Source organism: Pteropus medius, unplaced genomic scaffold, assembly GCF_902729225.1.
Source record: "Pteropus medius unplaced genomic scaffold, Ma_sr-lr_union100, whole genome shotgun sequence".
NCBI classification, from domain to species: Eukaryota; Metazoa; Chordata; class Mammalia; order Chiroptera; family Pteropodidae; genus Pteropus; species Pteropus medius.
This window is the reverse complement of record NW_024342257.1, coordinates 2040878-2060284: the sequence shown is the minus strand read 5'-3', so window position 1 is coordinate 2060284 and position 19407 is coordinate 2040878. Positions and strand designations below refer to the sequence as shown.

The following is a 19407-nucleotide window of genomic DNA, read 5'->3' as shown; positions in this document are numbered from 1 at the left end:
ATTTGGTATGTTAGTATTTTCTTAAGGATTTCTGTGTCTTCATAAAATATGTTGTCTGTATTTTTCTTTATAAGTGTTGTCTGTCTGATTTTGGTATCAGGATAATACTATTTTTATAGAATGAATTGGAAAATGTTTTCTCCACCTTTATTATTTGAAAGTATTTGTGAAGGAATTCTGTTTATTCTTCTTTAAACATTTGGTATAATTTGCCAGTAAAGTTTGGTCTTGAGCTTCTTTTTGTGGAAAGTCTTTTTCACTCTTGACTTGTTATAGTTCTATTCGGATTTTCTATTTCTTCTTTATTCAATAGTGATTATTCGTATTTCTTTAGGAACATATCCATTTCATCTAGGTTATCTAATTTGTTGGCATATAGCTGTTCATAATTTCCTCTATAGTCTTTTTTTTTTCCCCTGTAAGATTGGTAGTGATATCCCTATTTCATTTCTGATCTTAACAATCAATATAAATCTTCTTTCTTTTTATGTCAGTTAGTCCAGCTAAAGATTTATCAGTTTAGTTGATTTTTTTTTTCAAAGAACTAACTTTTGATACTTACCAGATGTTTAAGACTTATATTTTTGGTATTTTATTTCTTGGAATTTGAAGTCCTTTCATCTTCCTCTCTCTAATCATAAAGACAGATTAGGTTTATATGTGGGTAACATGAAAAACTACCATAACATTGAAAACAGAGGTTTGTTTTTCACCTAACATAGGCAATTTTAGGCTAATATGATACTCCATAATCATTATCATTTTTTCTTCTATATAATTGTTCAGCCATTTTCAAAATTTACAATTTGTCTTCTTGAGGCCCAACATCACATCAGCATTTCAGACAGCACATCAATATTCTGGCCAGCAAGAAATAGACTAGCATTTCCACTCCTTTTAAGAACACTTCTCCTAATTTTCACACACCACTTTTACTAACAACTCTTTGTCTTTATCTTATTATATTAATACACTGAGCAACAAAGATGCTGAGAACAGAGCTCCAATTATTGAGGAAATTAGAAAAGAATACTTATCAAAGATATATCCTTATAAACGTATGTAGTAATGTTTAGTATGTGAATATATTTTGAATTTATATAATGGCATTTTACTTCATACTTTATTCTGTATTCTGATTTTAAAAATATTGAATAGAATTTATAAAACTGAGCTAATAAAACAATATTCTGTATGTCTATGTGTAAATTTTAGATATAATGTTTATGAGGGTGAACATTTATGATCTACTCGACACTTCCTTCTTTTGTCTATAAAACTTTCTTTCCATATCCTTAGAAATTTAAAGTGTTTTCTCTAAATTCTATAATCAATTAGAGTACTGGTTCTCAGACAGTTGTATGAATAAAATCACCTGGGAAATTTATTAAAAATGTAGTTTCAGGTTTCATCTTAAGAGGTTCTTATTGAGTAGGTCTGGGGTAGATCCAGGAACCTGCATATTTAACAAGGACCCCAGGTTTTTCTGGCCACAGCATTTGAAAATTTCAATGAATTATGGGATTTGGTGACTCTAAAAAATAACCAAGACACTTTCCTCAATAGTGACTCTCTTGAGTATGGTTTCTATTACTTTATGTATAATGGAGCCTGTTTTCTTAGTTGCTTTAAAAGCAAAATTTTAAAAATATTATGTTAGTTAAATGATTTATGAAAACAATGAAAACAAAGATGGAGAAAGGTTTCTTTATTCAACTTATAGACAGATTATCTTGGTTTGATAGAGCCTTTATAATGGAATGGTCAAAACATTTTCTTATATTGGAAACATGAAATCATTTTCTTTTCTATGACAAAACTTTTCCTCCCAATTCAGTCTTAAAGATATATCTCACCCAAATTTCTACATGAATTTTCCAATTAGATTTAATACCACATCTCAGCATGGGTTTTTAATCTATCATAGTAAATGCTGCTTCCACAGGCAATTCCCACAACTTCTTGAAAATCTTTGAAATGAAACACTCCCTTACATCAATGAGTCATGATATGGATAGGGATTGGGCAGAAATGTAAATTTTTGTGATTTGACTAAAATTAAATTACTCGTCTATTTTTCTATTTAGTAAGTGAGCAGTAGATTTAAAAAGGATTTAAAAATAGATTTACAGTGGGCTTTGATTATTTCCTTAGACTAAGTTTCTAGTAGTAGAATTGTTGGATCAAAGAGTAGGAAGAGTTTGACCCAGAAATCATAACTTTAGAAATTTATTTTAAAGCGACAATCAGAGCAATGTACAAAGATTCATGCACAATGATGTTCAACTTAATTTATAATTAAGAAATTTTGGAAACAAATACCCTATACCAGGAAATTAATTATGTAAATTATGACATATTTTATAATTGAACTATACTCTGCATGAATCATACTATGGAAGGCTATTTATTGACATAGGAAATGCATAAAATCTATTATTGCTTTAAGTCAGGTTGAAATATCATGGGTAGTATACAATCTAAATTTTGAGAAAACTAAAAATGTGTCTGCATACACAAATACATGCATATAAATTTAGGAAAAAGGTTGTAAAGATATGTATCAACTTTACAAAATGTTAATAAGGTTTATCTTTGGGTTATAGTATTACATGTGATTTTTATTTTTATTTTAATCTTGTGCTTTTCTATATTAAACTTTTTTCTATATTTTTTCTATATTATACTTTCTCTTTTTACTTATGTAATAAAAGTGTTATTTTATTAAATACGTGTACATGTAATTAAAATGTACAATTTTTCCACTAAGAGTTAATATGACTCTGTTTTAAATTGGGTACACAGACCTATAATCCCATTAACTCTATTAGCACAAAGTTTATCAGTTCATACCTTTTAAATGTTACCTTTACTCTTTTGTACACCTGATGCATTATTAAAAATCCTTTTAGAGATAAGCATTTGGTGCTGATGAAGAAACTAATGACATGAATCCTTCAGTTCTATTATTGGTCATGCCACAAACTCCTTTGTACCCAAAGCAGGTCACAGTCTGTATGTGAATATTCTTGAGCAACGATAATTTGTATTTCTTAGATAAAAGACTTATATATGAATAGTAGAACTTCAGACCTTTAGAATATATCTTAACACAGATTTCAACATCTTTCCTGTTAATAAAACTAACAGCATGCATCCTATGGAATATTTTGCCATTAATTAGCCATCACTTTTTCTAAATATAAACCATTTAGCATCTTAGTAACTGAGTCCAAACTTAAAAAAGGAAAAGAACGGTCTCAAGATTGAAAATAAATCGGAGTTTTAAAATTCTGAAACTTCAGGTCATCAGAAGTCTACAAATCCTTTAGAAATACTACAGTCTAGTAGTACTTCCCCTTGCCCTCCAAATTGTTCCATGTTCAGGGCTAGAAAAGTTAGGAATGAAATTGGATTGAGATATTTAGCCTACAGTTAAGAAGCTAGGACAAACACATAAAAGAACCTAATACAACAACAGATTGATATAATCAATGTACAATCATGTAAGACAAATAGTCCTTAAGAGAAATGAGGAAATAAATATTTATTTATTAAGCATCAACTTTGTATCACTCGAGATCCTGGGCCAACAGAAAGGAGTGGAATCAGATACTTATACGTGATTCGTATTCAATTAAGGATTAACAAGAAATAAACAAATCATTTCATACAATGCCATCACTTTATTTCAAAGTAATTAGAACTATTATGTTGATATAAATAGACTTATCCTGAATATGTAAGCAAGCCTCTATTTTAACAGCTATTTACTTTTTTAATTTAATTTTTATATTATCAAAGTTATACAGACATATAATTTAAATAGTAAAATAGTTCTATGAGGCAGTTCCCTGGCACACTTTATACCATATTTCCTGCCACCTAGAGACAACCAATCTCATTCTTTGAACTGATCATTGTGCTACTTAGCTCTATTTTGTCATATAATGTATTTATATTGCTACATTTACATTTTGTTATTAATTTTTTGGCATTACCTATTTCCTTCTTACTGTAGAAGATGAGGCGTTAGTACTCTTTCACAACCTCCACTACCCTTCTGTATCCTATCCTCTCAATAGAGTTAATTTATTGCTCAGTGTTTACATGATTATGACTAAGCAAATGTTTAACTAAGCTGAGTTATGGAGTAAATTATGTGTACTTTTTCTTTCCTACGTAACTTTTTGTTCTCCCCTCAATGAACAATTATTTTGGTTTTCATTGATTAGTTTTCTGTGCATTTATCACTAATTTAGCCCTCAAATATCCCCAGTTGTGTAAATCTTCTTTTATATATTCAAGGACAATTTCATCTGCTCAATGTCCTTCCAAGAACCAATTTTTTGTGAATATGGTAGAATCTGTTTTCTTCCCCTTTTTCCAGGTATTTTCCCTGATTTTAGAGTTGCGTATCTTTTAGTAGTTTCCTAAGAAGGATGCCTAGCTGGCACAGTTTTTGAGACCCTACATATCTGAAGTTTTTAATTGTACCCTCACCTTGATTGATAGTTCATAAGCATAGAGCTTTAGGTTGAAAATAATTTTGCGTCAGGATTTTGAAATCATTGTTATATTCTCTCCTAGCTTCCAGTACTATTGAGAAGTCCGATATACCAAGATCTCATCCTTTGTGTGAAACTAATTCTTTCTCCCTGAAACTTTTAGAATTTTTTCCTCTGCTCCAGAGTTCTAAAATTTTATGATGCTGTGTTTTAATGAGGACTATTTATATCCACTGCGGTAAGTACCTGCTGAGCTCTTTAAATCTGGAAACTCACGTCTTTCATGCCTGAGACATTTTATTGAGTTATTTCTTCAACTATTTTCTTCTTATTTCTATATTCTGTTTTTTTGCAATTTCTATTATTTGAATCTTGGATTTCTTGGATAGGTTTTCTATTTTGACTATCTTTTCTCTCTTATTTTCTACCTCTTTGCCTTTTTACTCTATTTTCTAAGGTATTTCTTTAATCTTATCTCAACTCTTCTTATTGAGCTTTTCATGCTTGACAAGTTATTTTTAATTTTCAAAAGCTCTTTATCATTCTTTTAATGCTCCTGTTTTAAATAGCAAACTGTTCTTATTTCATGGGTTAATAACATTTATCTCTGTGAAGATATTAATTTTTTATCATTTTAATTCATAGTCTGTTTCCTCTAAGTTGCTTTGTTATGACTATTCATTTTGATATTCATCTTTTATATTGGATGCTATTTTCAAATGCCTACTATTCCTTTACTAAACACTTCATAGTTTAGTGTTTGGCACCGAAAAGTAGATTGGAAGTTCTGAGTGCAGGATGGGTTTTGCGACTATACTTCATGGTAGTGTGATTTGGCTAAACAGTTTCCTTGGGGAAACTTGGATTTTCTAATCTTCTTCCTACAGGGTGTAAACCTGGCTGTCAGCATTCTGGAATCTCAATGGGGGAAAAATTATTTGGCTCTCAATATTCAACATATGAACTTTCACACAATCCCTTGTTTTAATACAGCAGCCCAGTCTTTAGTTATATGTAGTTTCTCTCATTCCAGAGACCCTTTATTTCACCTTCTCTAGAGTTGACTCCCATTAGTTTCCCACGGATAGGGAAAAGGCAATGTGTCAGCTACATGAACTAGATAAGGGCCTTGGGTTCTTACTCTTCAAGTAAATGTTTTAAACCAATCTCCTGCTTTTAGTACCATATTCACCTTCCAGAAGTTCCTGGTACTACCCTCCCTGAGGTTTTGTAGAGTATGTTGGTATATAACTAGTTGCTTCTTAGCTCTCTGTACTACAACTTTGGGATTTAGCTTTCCTGGGTGTGCCAAGGCAGTTTCTTTTCATCCATTTGCATTCCGTATTGCAGAAACTTGCTTACTATTATCTCCGTTCCTATTCTTTTTGTCCTATTAACATTATGGCCTCTTCCTGCTTTAATCTTTTGACTCATATTGATGGAGGTCTAGGAGAGTGGCAAGACATTCAAGCAATATTTTTAACTAGAAGTTGGCAGATGTTTTTCAAACCTTCAAAATAAGACTGAGATATGACCACAAAGTAAGTAGTATGCATTTTTGCTGCTTCTTGTTTTGTGAAAACATGGGGCATTCCCTTTTTATCAGCTTAAATTAGGTCTCAGCTTAAATGTCACTTCTTCAGAGAAGGCTTCCTGAGCTGTTTATCTCATGTAACTCCTCAGTCCTCTATGATTTCCTAGGGCAGTGCTCAGCCTTTTTTATTTTTCTTCCATAGAGATCACAATTTTTTTATTAAGTTTTATAATAATAAAGGGGTTTTGGTCTTTTTTCCAAACTAGATTATTAGTTCATTGAGGAAAGGTGGAGATGATGTCTTTCTAGTTTACTAGCCTTTATATTAGCACCAAGGCACAGAGTGAGCAATAAATAAATGTTTTGAATTAAATTGAATTTAGAGCTGTTAATCTAAAGTGACATTGAAACATTGCCCCAAAACTTTTCAATGGTAGATCAAAACAAAAAAATGATAAAACAAAACAAAACAGAATAAGCTCAACTTTACAATAGGCAACAATTTACTTCTCAGTCCTCAATTATAATCCAGGATTCCCTCCTTGCACTGATCCATAAGCAATGTTCCTATATGTTGTTGTGCTGTATCAGTTAAGAAATCAGAGAAGGTGAGAATCAATAAGAAATCTGTATAGCTTTTATAATGAAAGTTCTAAAAGCCTCAGATTTTTCTGGCTTTCTGAAGTCCTGCATTAGAAGGACTTAAAAAAAAAATTGAATCTGGCCTATGAAGGGGAAAAACATTTTTGGAGCTGGAAAATATTTGAATTGCTGCAACATTAGAAAAGAAATCAATTTATCGAATGATACAGCTGTTCATTGTATGATCATTATAATCCTTGTTATTTGGGTGCTGGTTGGTATTTATATATAATTAGCTCTCTTACGCACCATCAAGCAATCTGCATTTAGGGAATAGAGAAAAACTAAAATATATAGAGTTCCAAGCTGAAAAAACATATAACAGAATGAATTCAGGTTTAATTCATTGCAGAGCAATTAGTAACAAAGCACTGAAATTTATTAGTTTGCATTTTCACTTGTGTTTTTGTATAGGAGATATAAAAGCAGCAGGAATAAACTTCTTTAGAAATTATTTTCAATCTTAAATAGTTGACACTTTTTTTCTCATTACTCACAGACCTTGAAAAGTTGGACTCTTGTCAAAATGAAATTTTGCAATCTATTGCCTCATCGATATTTATTTATTAGTATACATATAAATCTTTATCATACATTAATGAAAAATGTCAGTTCTTAGTTATTTATTTGCAACTTATGCATTCCCCAACTGAAGTCATGTTTCTGCTATACTGCCACACATTAAAAAAAAAAAAAAATTATTCTTTATGGACCGATTAAGTTTATGAAAACACAAGTAGTCAACAACTAACTTTTATGATCTTGGTTGGTTGTTAAATAACAACACAAACCAGATTATTATATATTGATGAGGAAAAAATAATCATATATATCAAGCCTCCACTGAATGATCATCTTCTTCTCTCTCTCTCTCTCTCTCCACCGAGAAAGCCTGTGAAGGACACACATGCAATTGAGGAAAGCCCCATGCAAGGGACATAGGAGAAAAGTGGCTATCTACAAGCTAAGCAGAGAGTTCTCACAAGAAACCGACCATGCTGGCACTGTTATCTAGGACTTCCATACTACAGAATTGTGAAAAAATAAATTTCTGTTGTAGAAGTCACCCAGTCTATGGTATTTGGTTATGACAGCCCAAGCTAAAACAAGAGATCTCTCATATACACCCCATTCAGATTTCCCTACTATTAGCATCTTACATAATCATAATGCATTTATCAAAATTAAGAAATCAACAATGGTATAACACTATTAATTAGAGTATAGAATAAAGTTAAATTTACCCAGTTTTTGTATTAATGTCTCTTTGCTGTTCCAGGATTCAATTCAGAATACTACATTGTGTTTAGTTGTCATGTCTCCTAAATTGCTTTCAGTATGTGATTGTTTCTCAGTTTTTGTTTGTTTGGTTTTTCATGATCTTAATATCCGTTTGATGTTTTCTCATGATTGGTCTGAGGTTCTGAATTTGAGAGCTGTACATTAAAAAGGTGACATTACCTTCTCATTGTATCATATAAGAAGGTCAATAATATCAGTAGAACCTATTGCTTGTGATCCTAACCTTGATTACTTTGTTAAAGTGGAATCTGGTAGGTTTCTACACTGCAAAGTTACTATTTTTCCCTTCCCATAACTGTTTTCATTAGAGACAAGTCACTAAATCTAGCCACACTCAAAGGAATGGGAATTATGTTCCACTCACGGTAGGCAGGAATATCAAAGAATTTGTGGGCATGTGTTAGGAAAAAAAAAAAACTCAGTAATTAATATTTTTGGGGAGATATTTTGAAACTATAAAAATATCTTTTTTTTCTTAAAGTTATATACACTAATTTTAACATTCATCTATTGATATTGCTTACAGGAATTATTACTATGGTATTCTGATGATGATTTTCTAGTTCCCTCATTTCTTCTACATTTATCAATATGAATTATTCTGTAAAGAAGATTTATTACTTTTCCCCATTATTTATTTATTCAACAATTTAATTTTATCAATATGGACTCATGGATATTAACTTTATTCTTTGGGTTATAATCCAGCATTATTTTTTATTTTGTTACTCAAATTGGTCAACTTTGACCATTGAAAGTTCTTTTAGATTGACAATTGTGTCTTTTTTTTTTTTCCTTGAATACTTCCTTACATTCTTGGAACACAAGATGCTACAGAAGCATCTTGTATTTTCCCTGATCCAGCTCTAGAATCAGCCATTTCACTAAATATCCCGGTTCTTTTTATTGGAGAATAGAAACTAAGAAACCTAGAAACTAAGATCTAGTCACTAGGTATGCTCATTATGACTTGAGTGTCATTGTTTCTAAAACTCTCAGAGGACAGAGCTAAGACATATTAGTAGATGTGTTAACCCATGTATAGAGACACATTTATATTTACTCATTTATCTATTTGTGTGTGTGTGTGTGGATTCATATTAATATTTCTAAGTGTAATCCAACACCACAGAGTCTAGCCTAGCATTTCTTTCCTCCTTCCTTCCTTTGTTTTTTTTTGTAAACTTATTTGACAGTGTGAAACCCAGTCTTCATATTAACTATAGTATATTTATATTAATAATAGCTTAGGTTACAAGTTATGAGACCGAGTCGGTCACTTCTCTTCACCATTTGTCTCACACTTAGCAATACATGTAGGTCTGCACTGCTTCATCTGTTTCTGACTTGAGAAAAAAAATTAACAACTAAATTCAGTGATTTTGTAGTTGTTTTTTTTTTTTTTGTCTTTAGCTAATACTATTGTTAAAAAGCAAAACTCAACTGAGTAAATTTTAAAGATCTTATTGGCTTTATTCAATGATTTGTGAATTGGGCAGTATCTAATGTAGCCGAAAGACAGGGGCTCTGAGGAGCTGTACAAAATGAAATATGTTTATAGGCAGAAGCGAGTGGGAACAAGGAAGTTATATTGGTGAAAAACAGATTGGTTATTGTAAGGTCGCTTTCCTTTAGTGGATGGCAGGGATCTATCAGGAAGATTACCTCACTAGTGCTGATTAGGTAATTCCTCATTGACTGCTTTAACATTACATTTCTGGGAGAGCCCAAACTGGAATTAAGTTAATTCTCTGCTTGGTGACATGGGCTTAGCATAAGTGACTCCATTTCAGGCCTATTGTCTTGTTTTTAACACTATCTAATCAAAACATTGTTTCACAACTTACTTAGGTAAGATCATTTCATCTCCACCACCTTCAGAAAAGTTCCTAAGCCTGATTCTAAGAGATTTTTTTTCAGTAGTTCTTGGATGTGGCTCTAGAATTTCTGCTTTTAACCAGGATCCCAGAGATTCTTATGCAGATAATCCCTGGACCACATTTTGTGATTTATTAACCTAGGATGTGTTGAGAATTGATTGAGCGCATCCTCATCTTTCAATCCTGCACATCCACATGATTAAAAAAAGAAAAAGCTAAAAAATACTTCATTAAGCCAAGCCAGAAAGGAACATTATATGTGCTCCTTGGAGATTCAATCCTTCTTCTCATATTTACTCTGTACTTCTTCTACAATGAGTTCTACTTATGTAAATTCTAAGAAAGAGAGATGTCAAATAAAACAATTTCTAGTTTTTCTTAAGTATTATCTAGGAAAAGAAACTGGGAAGCCATTTTCAGGAAACTGGGAGATCAGAAGCAATCAGACTTATTGTAGGAGCAAGCTGAGGTAAACTTCCTTTGTAACCTTGAATCCATTATTATGATGAGTATTCTTGCATTTCATTGCTTTGACATTTCATTTCTTCAGCACAATAAGACCATAAGAGCTCTTGCCTTCAGGCGGGCAATACTCATTATAAAACTCTAACTTTATCTGTAAGTTCCAGAAAACATTACTAATGCTAATTTATGCTACAGACTTAAAATTAAAACAATTTATTTATTATTGTTTTAGGGATGGCCAAAGAGAAACACATAAAGAAAATGAGAACTCAGTACTCAAATCACTGAAGTAATTTCAGGTTAACACTATCAGTTAAGTAAGATGAAAACCCTCTGTTGGTGTGGTGTCTCTGTTTTATTGGTCATTCTCAGAGATATTTATTTGCACAGGCTTTGAAGAACAATATAATTCTTTGCTCATGAGGACATGGAAAAAGTTAAAATATGATCCACATATGGTAAATGTTCTGATTTTAAGATTTGTTTTACTTTTCAAGCTTCTCCTCCAAAGTAATGTTTCTTACTTTAAGGTATGAAAATAGGGAATCATTTTGTGAGATAACAGCCAGCAGTTAGCTGTATAGAGCTGCTAGCATTTCAATAAGAACACCACTCTACATCTCAGTAATACAGTGGTGTTATTAAATAGAAGGGATGTTTTACAGAGAAAATATTCAACCCACTTTGAAGAGCTTTGTTGTTCAACTGGTAATCATCATCAGCAGGGCAGTTCTCTCTGACTTAGCAACTGGTACTTTGTTAGAATTCATAATTCAGAATAACTGTGAAAGGAAATCCATTCAGAGGTTAGTTTATTGGATTTTTTTTTTAAGAAAAAAATCAAAAGTCTATGTGCCCCAGAAATCGTGTAATGCATTTCTCATTATTCTTTTGCCTGATGTAATGTCCCCTTATTACCTTTCTAATGTAGAGGCTAGGTTACTGTGAGCTAGCAGTCACTCCTAACAAACATGTCATTATTGTGTGGCTTGCTCTGACTTTCCTCCCTCCTTCCTCCATAACCCCTACACTATAGGCACTCATTGATAATAAACCGCCATTCTATTCTGAAACCAAGTGAGCTACTCCCAACGACTCCTCAGCAATGTATGAAAATAGAGGGAAGATGAGAATTCAGAGTGCATTCAATCTTACAGCTGGCACAGCTGTGCTCTGAATCTTGTCAATGGATATATTTACTTTCGAAGGTTGTAAAACAATGAGAAATAGATTTTGCAAATATCAGACTATTATGCCCTTTCATTCCTCTGAATTTTAGTACCTGACAATTGGCCACTTAGCAAAGAATCTGCATGTGTTTTACATGATTCATTTGGCATAACTCAACACTCTTCTATCTTAGAAAATCGCAAATACTGCATGTCATTATATTACATAATTATATACTATATAACCTATAGAGTAATTGATGTATAGAGATGTCAAGTTTAAATGTTTAAATATTGTTAAAGTGAAACTTCTTTGCTCAATTGCACGTAATGGAATGATGTGTTGTGATTCATTTAGCCTGGACAGTGTTCTCAGCATAGTACAGAGATTAAGCATTTAAGTCACATTGAAAGAGATAGTTTTTCCTCAAAGGATCTATAAACAATATCTATTACATTCAAGGAAAGACTTCTCATTTGAGGTTCTAGAACTATTCCCAGGGTATTTTTCACCCTGGCCAGCTGTTGTCATAGTCTGACAGGGTGTATCAACAAGGCAACAATACCTAATTGATTGTATTCTGTCAATTTAATATGGTATGGCTTGGGTCATCCATGCCTTGACTATGATAATAATCAAAGACATTGAAATGTCTCTCTGATAAGTTGTCAAATAGTGAGAGAGCTTTTTGTTTAATACGAAACTATTTTTAAAACTGTCACCTAGCTTAATTCTCAGTATTAATCCTTTCATTATTATACTGTAAAACTATGAGGAATTTAGACTTTGTAAGTAAAACAATGTAGAAATGTGTATCTAGAACATTACCTCTGGGAATTTTCATTTAATGGCAAGTTCATACATTCTTATATTTTCTATAGTAGAGGATATTGAAGGAAGAGAACAGGTATCCCCATGCCTAATTCTGGAAAAAGGCATCATCATAGCCAACTCAGCAATAAGGCCATAGCAAAGAAAATACATTGTTCATACCCAAGTTTAAGTCTTCTGGTAGCTTATAATGCAAACAAAAGTAAAGATGAGGACTGGACAAAATGGCATAGGTGATAGAAACTTCTTTCATCCCCTCTTGCGACCACAACAATGTTGTGATGGAAACACAGAACCAACAGCAAACAGTGTTGCCTGGGGTCTAGATGAACAGAAGCCCTACATCTAGGGAGAGAAAGAAGAAATCACCCTGCAGGGGTTGGAAGTAGGAAGGGGCGAAGACGCAAGGTTGCCCGTCCAGAGCGGCTGAGTGGGACAGAGGCTATGGCAGCTGCAGCTGGCAGCTGCCAACATTCCTCTTAAAAGGGCCATGTCTGCAACCAGACTTTTGCGGTGATGGATCTGCTCACTCTGAGCACCATCACTAGGTTAGATGCACAGTGAGGACCAGGGACTTACAGGAGGACACTGAGTTGTTGGAGTGAGGGCCAGAAGTGAAGCTTTCTCCCAGACAGAAGTGCTGGTGGTATCCACTGTTCCTCTGTTGGGCTCTCCCCACTCCCAGTGTGCTGACGCAGTGCCGTCATAACTGAGACATCATCAAACTGGATAGCAGAAGTTGCTCCGCACAGAGGATTCCCTGAAACTCCATCTCCCTCAACTCAAAGCCCTACCTGAGCCACATCCAGTTGTGTCCTTGGTGAGTCCTGTGCCACTTACTGAGCAGTGCCAAGACTTACAATGGGCAGCTGGCCTTGGTTTCTAACGTGGCTTCTTGAGGCAACTATAAGCACAAAATCTGTGAATTGCTTGCTGAATCTTAACAAGTGTAGATGAACTCAGTGAGAACTTTAACAAAGAGATAACCTAAAAATGGAAAGGGAAATTATACAAAGGAATCAGTCAGAAATAAAGAACACATTATCTGAGATGAAGAGTATACTAGAGAGAATCAAAAGACTAGATGAAGAGGGTCAAACCACTGATACAGAGGATGGGGGAAGCCAAGGACATCCAATCAGAACAGCAAGAAAAAAGTAACCAAAACTATAATAATTATTTAAGGAGCCTATGGAACAAAATTAAGGGTAACAATATTCATGTCATAGGGGTATCTGAAGAGGGAGAAAAAGAAGTTGAATATATACTTGAAGAAATAATGATGGAAAACTTTCTCAACCTGGTGAAAGAAATAGACATGCGACCTCAGGAAACTCAGAGAGTCCTCCCCCCGTCCCCCAAATGAACCCAAAGATGTCCACACCAAGATACATCATAATTAAAATGTCAAAGGTTAAATACAAAGATAGAATCTTAAAAGAAGCAAGAGAAAAACAATTAGTTACCTAAAAGGGAGCACCTATAAGACTGGCAGCTGATTTCTCAAAAGAAACTTTGCACGACAGAAAGGTTTGGCACAAAATATTTGATGTGATGAAAACTCAGGATCTACAACTAAGAATACTTTATCCAGCAAAGTTATTATTTAGAGTCAAAAGATAAAGAGTTTCTCAGACAAAAGTAAGCTAAAGGCATTCATCAACACCAAGTCAGTATTACAGGAATTGTTGGAAGGACTTTTTTAAGAAGAAAAAATACGTATCAACAATATGAATAAAGAATGGCAATAACTAGATTTTTATAAACAAGTACCTCAAATGGAAAAGAATTAAGTGCTGCTACCAAAAGTTAAAGAAGCTGAATGGATAAAGAAACAAGGCCATGCACACACTAAAAAAAAGGGAATGGAAAATGATATTGCCTTGATGGACCTAGAGGGTTTTGTGCTGAATGAAGTAAGTCTGATAGAGAAAGACAAATGGCACATGACTTCGCATATGAGTGAAATCTAAAGAATGAAATAAACAGTAATAACAACAAAAATGGAAACAAACTCATAGACACAGAGAATATTTTGAGGGCTACTGGATGGGAGGGGGTTGAAGGGGATGGTGAAAAAGGGCAAAGGGATTAAGAAGTACAAATGGACAAATCCAAAATAGTCATGGAAATATAAAGTGTAGCATAAGGAAAATAGTCAACAATGTTATAAAAATATGTAAGAGGACAGAGACGTACTTGATTTAGTAGGGTGACCACTTCATGTGTTATATAGATCTCCAATCACTATGCTGTACAACTGAAACTAATATATTATTGTATGCCAACTATAAATGAAAAAAAAACTAATTTGAACAATGCAAATATGAGCAACTAATTGACTATTATACATCGATATAGTTGAGGGGAAAAAAAAGTAAAGGTGCAAAAGGGAGACTACATATATGAAAGAAAATGAGGACAGAGGAGGCTTACATAGCAGCCCATGTCAGGGAAGAACTAAAGACTGACCTCACTGAAATGTATCAAAGAAGCCCAATGTACCAAAGAAGTCAATAAAGCCTTCAGAGAATACCAGCATGTGTCCTAATGAAACATCATCCTGAATGAGAAACAAAGAAGGTACCACAGTTCTATATGTCTACTGTATGTGACACCCTGTGCTTTGTGTTTTATATATATGTGAACTCCCTTAATCTTCACATGATAATTATAGAGATGAGGAAATATAGGGTTAAAGAGGTTATGTGTTTTGCCCAATTCTGCCATTTATTATCTGTGTATCATTAAACTTCTGACCCCAACTATATCAACTCAGGCATACTTCCTTAGTCACCATTAGGAAAATTAGTGAGCACTTAAAGTTGAAGATGGCTAGAAGTTCCTTCTTAGCCACTGATCATAATCTTACCACTTTGATTTGGGAAACTCCTTGTCCATTATCAGAAAATTCTACTATATCCACAGTTCCTCTGAATGTTTCTTTCATTTTCTTATCTACTCTGAAACTTGATGGTTCCCTGAAAACATTTTCTTTTTCTTGTCATCACTTTAAGTGGATACTGTTTTATTTTCTTTTCATAATCCACAGAACTTGACTGTTGAGATTGGTATCCTTCTTGCTCCCCGATGTTGCTTATAGACTTTTATTCCTCCTCCCTCATGTTAAACACTTTGTTCCTACTAGATTACATAGTCATTGTAGTTCACCTTTTTAAAATAGCATTAACCCGAAAAAATTTAAATCTAGATGATTGATCTCTTACCCAGCAGATAAGAATCGGACAATCATGTAGACTGGCATCTATCACCCTATATGTGTGATCATACAAATCAAATGAACACTCAACAAATCCCAGCAATTTTAACAAATGTCTCTTAAATTTTGCTTTCTTACCCTCTGAAATCATTTTTTAATATCTTGTTTATTCTTCTTAAATATTCAAGGTATTTATCATCACGCTTTGTGACATACTTCATAGAGAATATAGAATTCATTAGATGAGAGTTGTCACATCATTATTAAATAACCAAAAACTTAGTAGTGTTTGCTTTTACCTTTGCCTTTTCTCTCTAATAGAAAAAGAAGAAGAAATTCCAATCAGTACATTATCCTCAAACTAAATATAATCTACTCAGAGATAGACATAATCTACAGATCAGTTAAAAGCCACAAGGGAGGAAATGAAGATAAGAAACATGGAGAGTGACAGGTTGACCCAGACGTAGCAGATTTCAGAAAATACCAACACAAAAAGCTTCTCAAAGGATAGGTTGTCACCATAAAGTGCAAAACCTGTGTTTTTGGTTGAAAACTAGATGTGAGAAATGGGTTATCAGCATTAGTTTCCATTTATTTCAAAGGATAAGAAATAAAGCTAGATGAAGAATGATATTCACAAGCCATATTTGCAAGAAGTCATCTGCCTCTGTGGCAGTAGAGGAGGAGAAATTATTTGGGTATAAAGCCCGGATGGCTAAAGTGACTCTAAATCTGAAAACACACACACACACACACACACACACACACACACACACACACAAACACACACACGCACACACACACACACACACACACACACACACACAAACTATAAATAGATGGTCCAAGAAAAGCCAACCAACTGAGTGATGAATAACATGAAAAGGAACTGTCATGGCAAAGATGTTATAAGAAAAAATATAGAAAAGAGCAGCATAACTTAGAAACAAAAGAACATTCACTGGAATATGTTCCAATATAACAAATTACTTAAAAATAACAAATTAATCAATTTTACAAAGAAAGATCATATTTAATAAATATACAGTGGGAATAAAATGATGAGACAACAGAAGCAATGAAGTGTGAGTTGGAATCACTCAGGAAACAAGTAGGTGAAGAATAATAATATCAAAAACAAAAGAAAAACTGGTGGAGTCACGAAAGAGAACAAATATTATAGGAAACAAGATTAGAAAAATAGAAAATAGAAATTAGAAAGAAAATAATGATGAGAATAATAATAAAATAAAAAAAGAGTTTTAAAAGGATGGTGAGAAAATGAGAGATTTTTAAGCCAGGAGAAGGAGAGTGAATGTGCATGTAATGAAATACTTAAAGGAGAAAACTAAAACATTGGAATAGAACAAATATTTATACACATAATTAAATAAAACTCACTGAAAAAAAGGCAAATTTACATATAGAAAGAACTGTGTAAGGAACACTGTGTGCAAGAGAAAATTTAACTGGCAAATGTCCAGTAAATTTGTGAGATAGAGAAAGAATTCTTTGGGCAGCAATATGAAAAGATCAAGTCATGTATAAAGAGGAAAGAATTAGACTGGCCTTAGATTTCTTCACAGAAAAAATTTACACTAAAAGACAGTAAAGCAACATTTACAAGGTGTTAAAGGAAAGAGAATGTGAGTCAATGATTTATATCCAGTCAAACTGTCGTTCATGTGTAAACACTACAGACTTTTGAATTGGCAAGATTTCAGAGACTATTGTTTCTGTGAGTCTTTCTGAAGAAATCATTTTGAGCCAAAAAATAATAAAAGAGAACATTAAACTAAATGACTGGCAATACAATTTGAATACAATTAACTGTATAATTAAGACTAAAACTAATGTGAGAATAGAGTGACAAAACAGAATGATGTAAATGGCATATGCCTTAAAAATGTAAAAATCATATACTTAATATAAGTTGGAAAGAGAAGGAAAAAATGTGTAGGTAGAGTAAATCCACTGAATATCTCACTTGTAATAGATGGTAATCAAAGAAACTATTTAAATATGATGAGGCACAGTAATAGCTGAGGCAAATAATAGTTGTATGTTTGTACAAAAGAAAATATCGAGAAAGAGTATATTATTTAATTAATTTTATTATATAACAAGAACAAACATAATTTAATATCTGTAAAGTTAAATGGACTTTTATCACTAACTTAAAGAAAAGAGAAATTTAAGAGTGGATCACAAAGCAAAACCCAAATCTAAGCTGTGTATATAAGAGATATGCCCAAAGCAAAATGATTCAGAGAAGTGGCAAGTAAAAATACATAAAGGGTAAATACAAACAAAAATAAGCCAAGGGTCAGGTTCTTAATATAAAACAAAGTGAAATTAAGGTGAAAGCTTTAAAAAAGACAGAGATGGTATCTACAGCCATGCTACCCTGAACAAGTTCGATCCCATCTGATCTCGGAAGCGAAGCAGGTTTGGGCCTGGTTCGTACTTGGATGGGAGACCTCCTAGGAAGATTAGATGCTATAGGTGTAAAAAATAAAAAATAAAGGATTGTAAGCTGACAAAGTTCTTGCAATCTGTGAGGTCAATCAGAGATTGCTTCGCCTAAAAATAAATAAAAATAAAAAAGACAGATGGACATTTTAAAGTGATAAAGGATACAATTCACACATAAGATAAAATAGAGTCATCTATCTAGCACCAAGTAACACAGTAACAGCATTTATAGAGCAGAAATCAGAAAATAAAAAGAGAAATAGAAAATTATACACTACTAGAATGATAATTCTCAGTCGATGTCAAATCAAGTGAACAAAAATAGTAAAAATATAGAAGAACTGGATAATATAATGAATATATAATTTTGATAAATATTGAATCCTGTATTTTAAAAATGAAGAAGGGAAAACCTTACAATAAAATCTAAGCATTCAATAATATTGACGTAGTACAAAAAGTACTCTCTGATTATAATAAAATAAGTCTAGAACTTTAAAATATTTTTTAAAATAATGAAATGGTGCTTTTTGCCTGTAAATAAAAAGACAAATCCTCATAATATTTGAGAGTTAAAGAGGAAAATAAAATAGATGAATGTCTTTCAAACAGATATAATTAAAGCATTATATATTAGTACATTTGAGATATAGCTAAAGCAGTGCTCAGGGGAAAATTCATGGCCTTAAATATACATACATACATATATATATACACACACACACACACACACACACACACATATGTATATGTATATATGTATATGTATACATATACATATATATGTTATATATATATAGTGCTTATAAAAAATTATATAAAAGCACAATGAAATTAAATGAATTAATAATCTGACTTAAAACTAAAAATATAACAACAAAATAATTAAAAGAATTTTCAAGTAATGACTTAATAAAGATAGAAAGAGAAATTGAGTTAAATAAAGAAAACATATTAGAACTAATAAATAAATAAATAATAAATAAATCTCAAAATATATCTCCAGCTAATCAATTTAGGATTAAAGAAAGAGGAAAACTGGATAAAATAAAAGGTCAGAAGTGTTAAGGAGGAAATAATCACAGAATAAAAGTTAATTAAAAGAATGAGAGATTACTCTCCTAAAACCTACACAATTAAATTGAAAGTCTGAACGAATATTGTAATATTCTAGGAAAATGTAATTCATCAAATTATTGTCAGAAAAAATAGAAAATCTGAACATATGCATTGATGCAAAGTAAATGAAAAACATAATCAAATTGCTGTCTCCTCAAACAATAATTAGTTTCAGATGGTTTCACAGAATATTTTCCAAAGCTTTGAAAGGACAGATAGTTACAAATCTGATAAAACTCTTCTAAAAAGGAAAAAAAA

The 19407-nt window shown here is 32.5% G+C and overlaps 1 pseudogene; it reads left to right on the top strand.

The window, feature by feature from the left end:
• The first annotated feature begins 17944 nt into the window (after positions 1–17944).
• On the top strand, positions 17945–18063 carry LOC120600266 (uncharacterized; annotated as a pseudogene).
• Positions 18064–19407: the final 1344 nt, after the last annotated feature.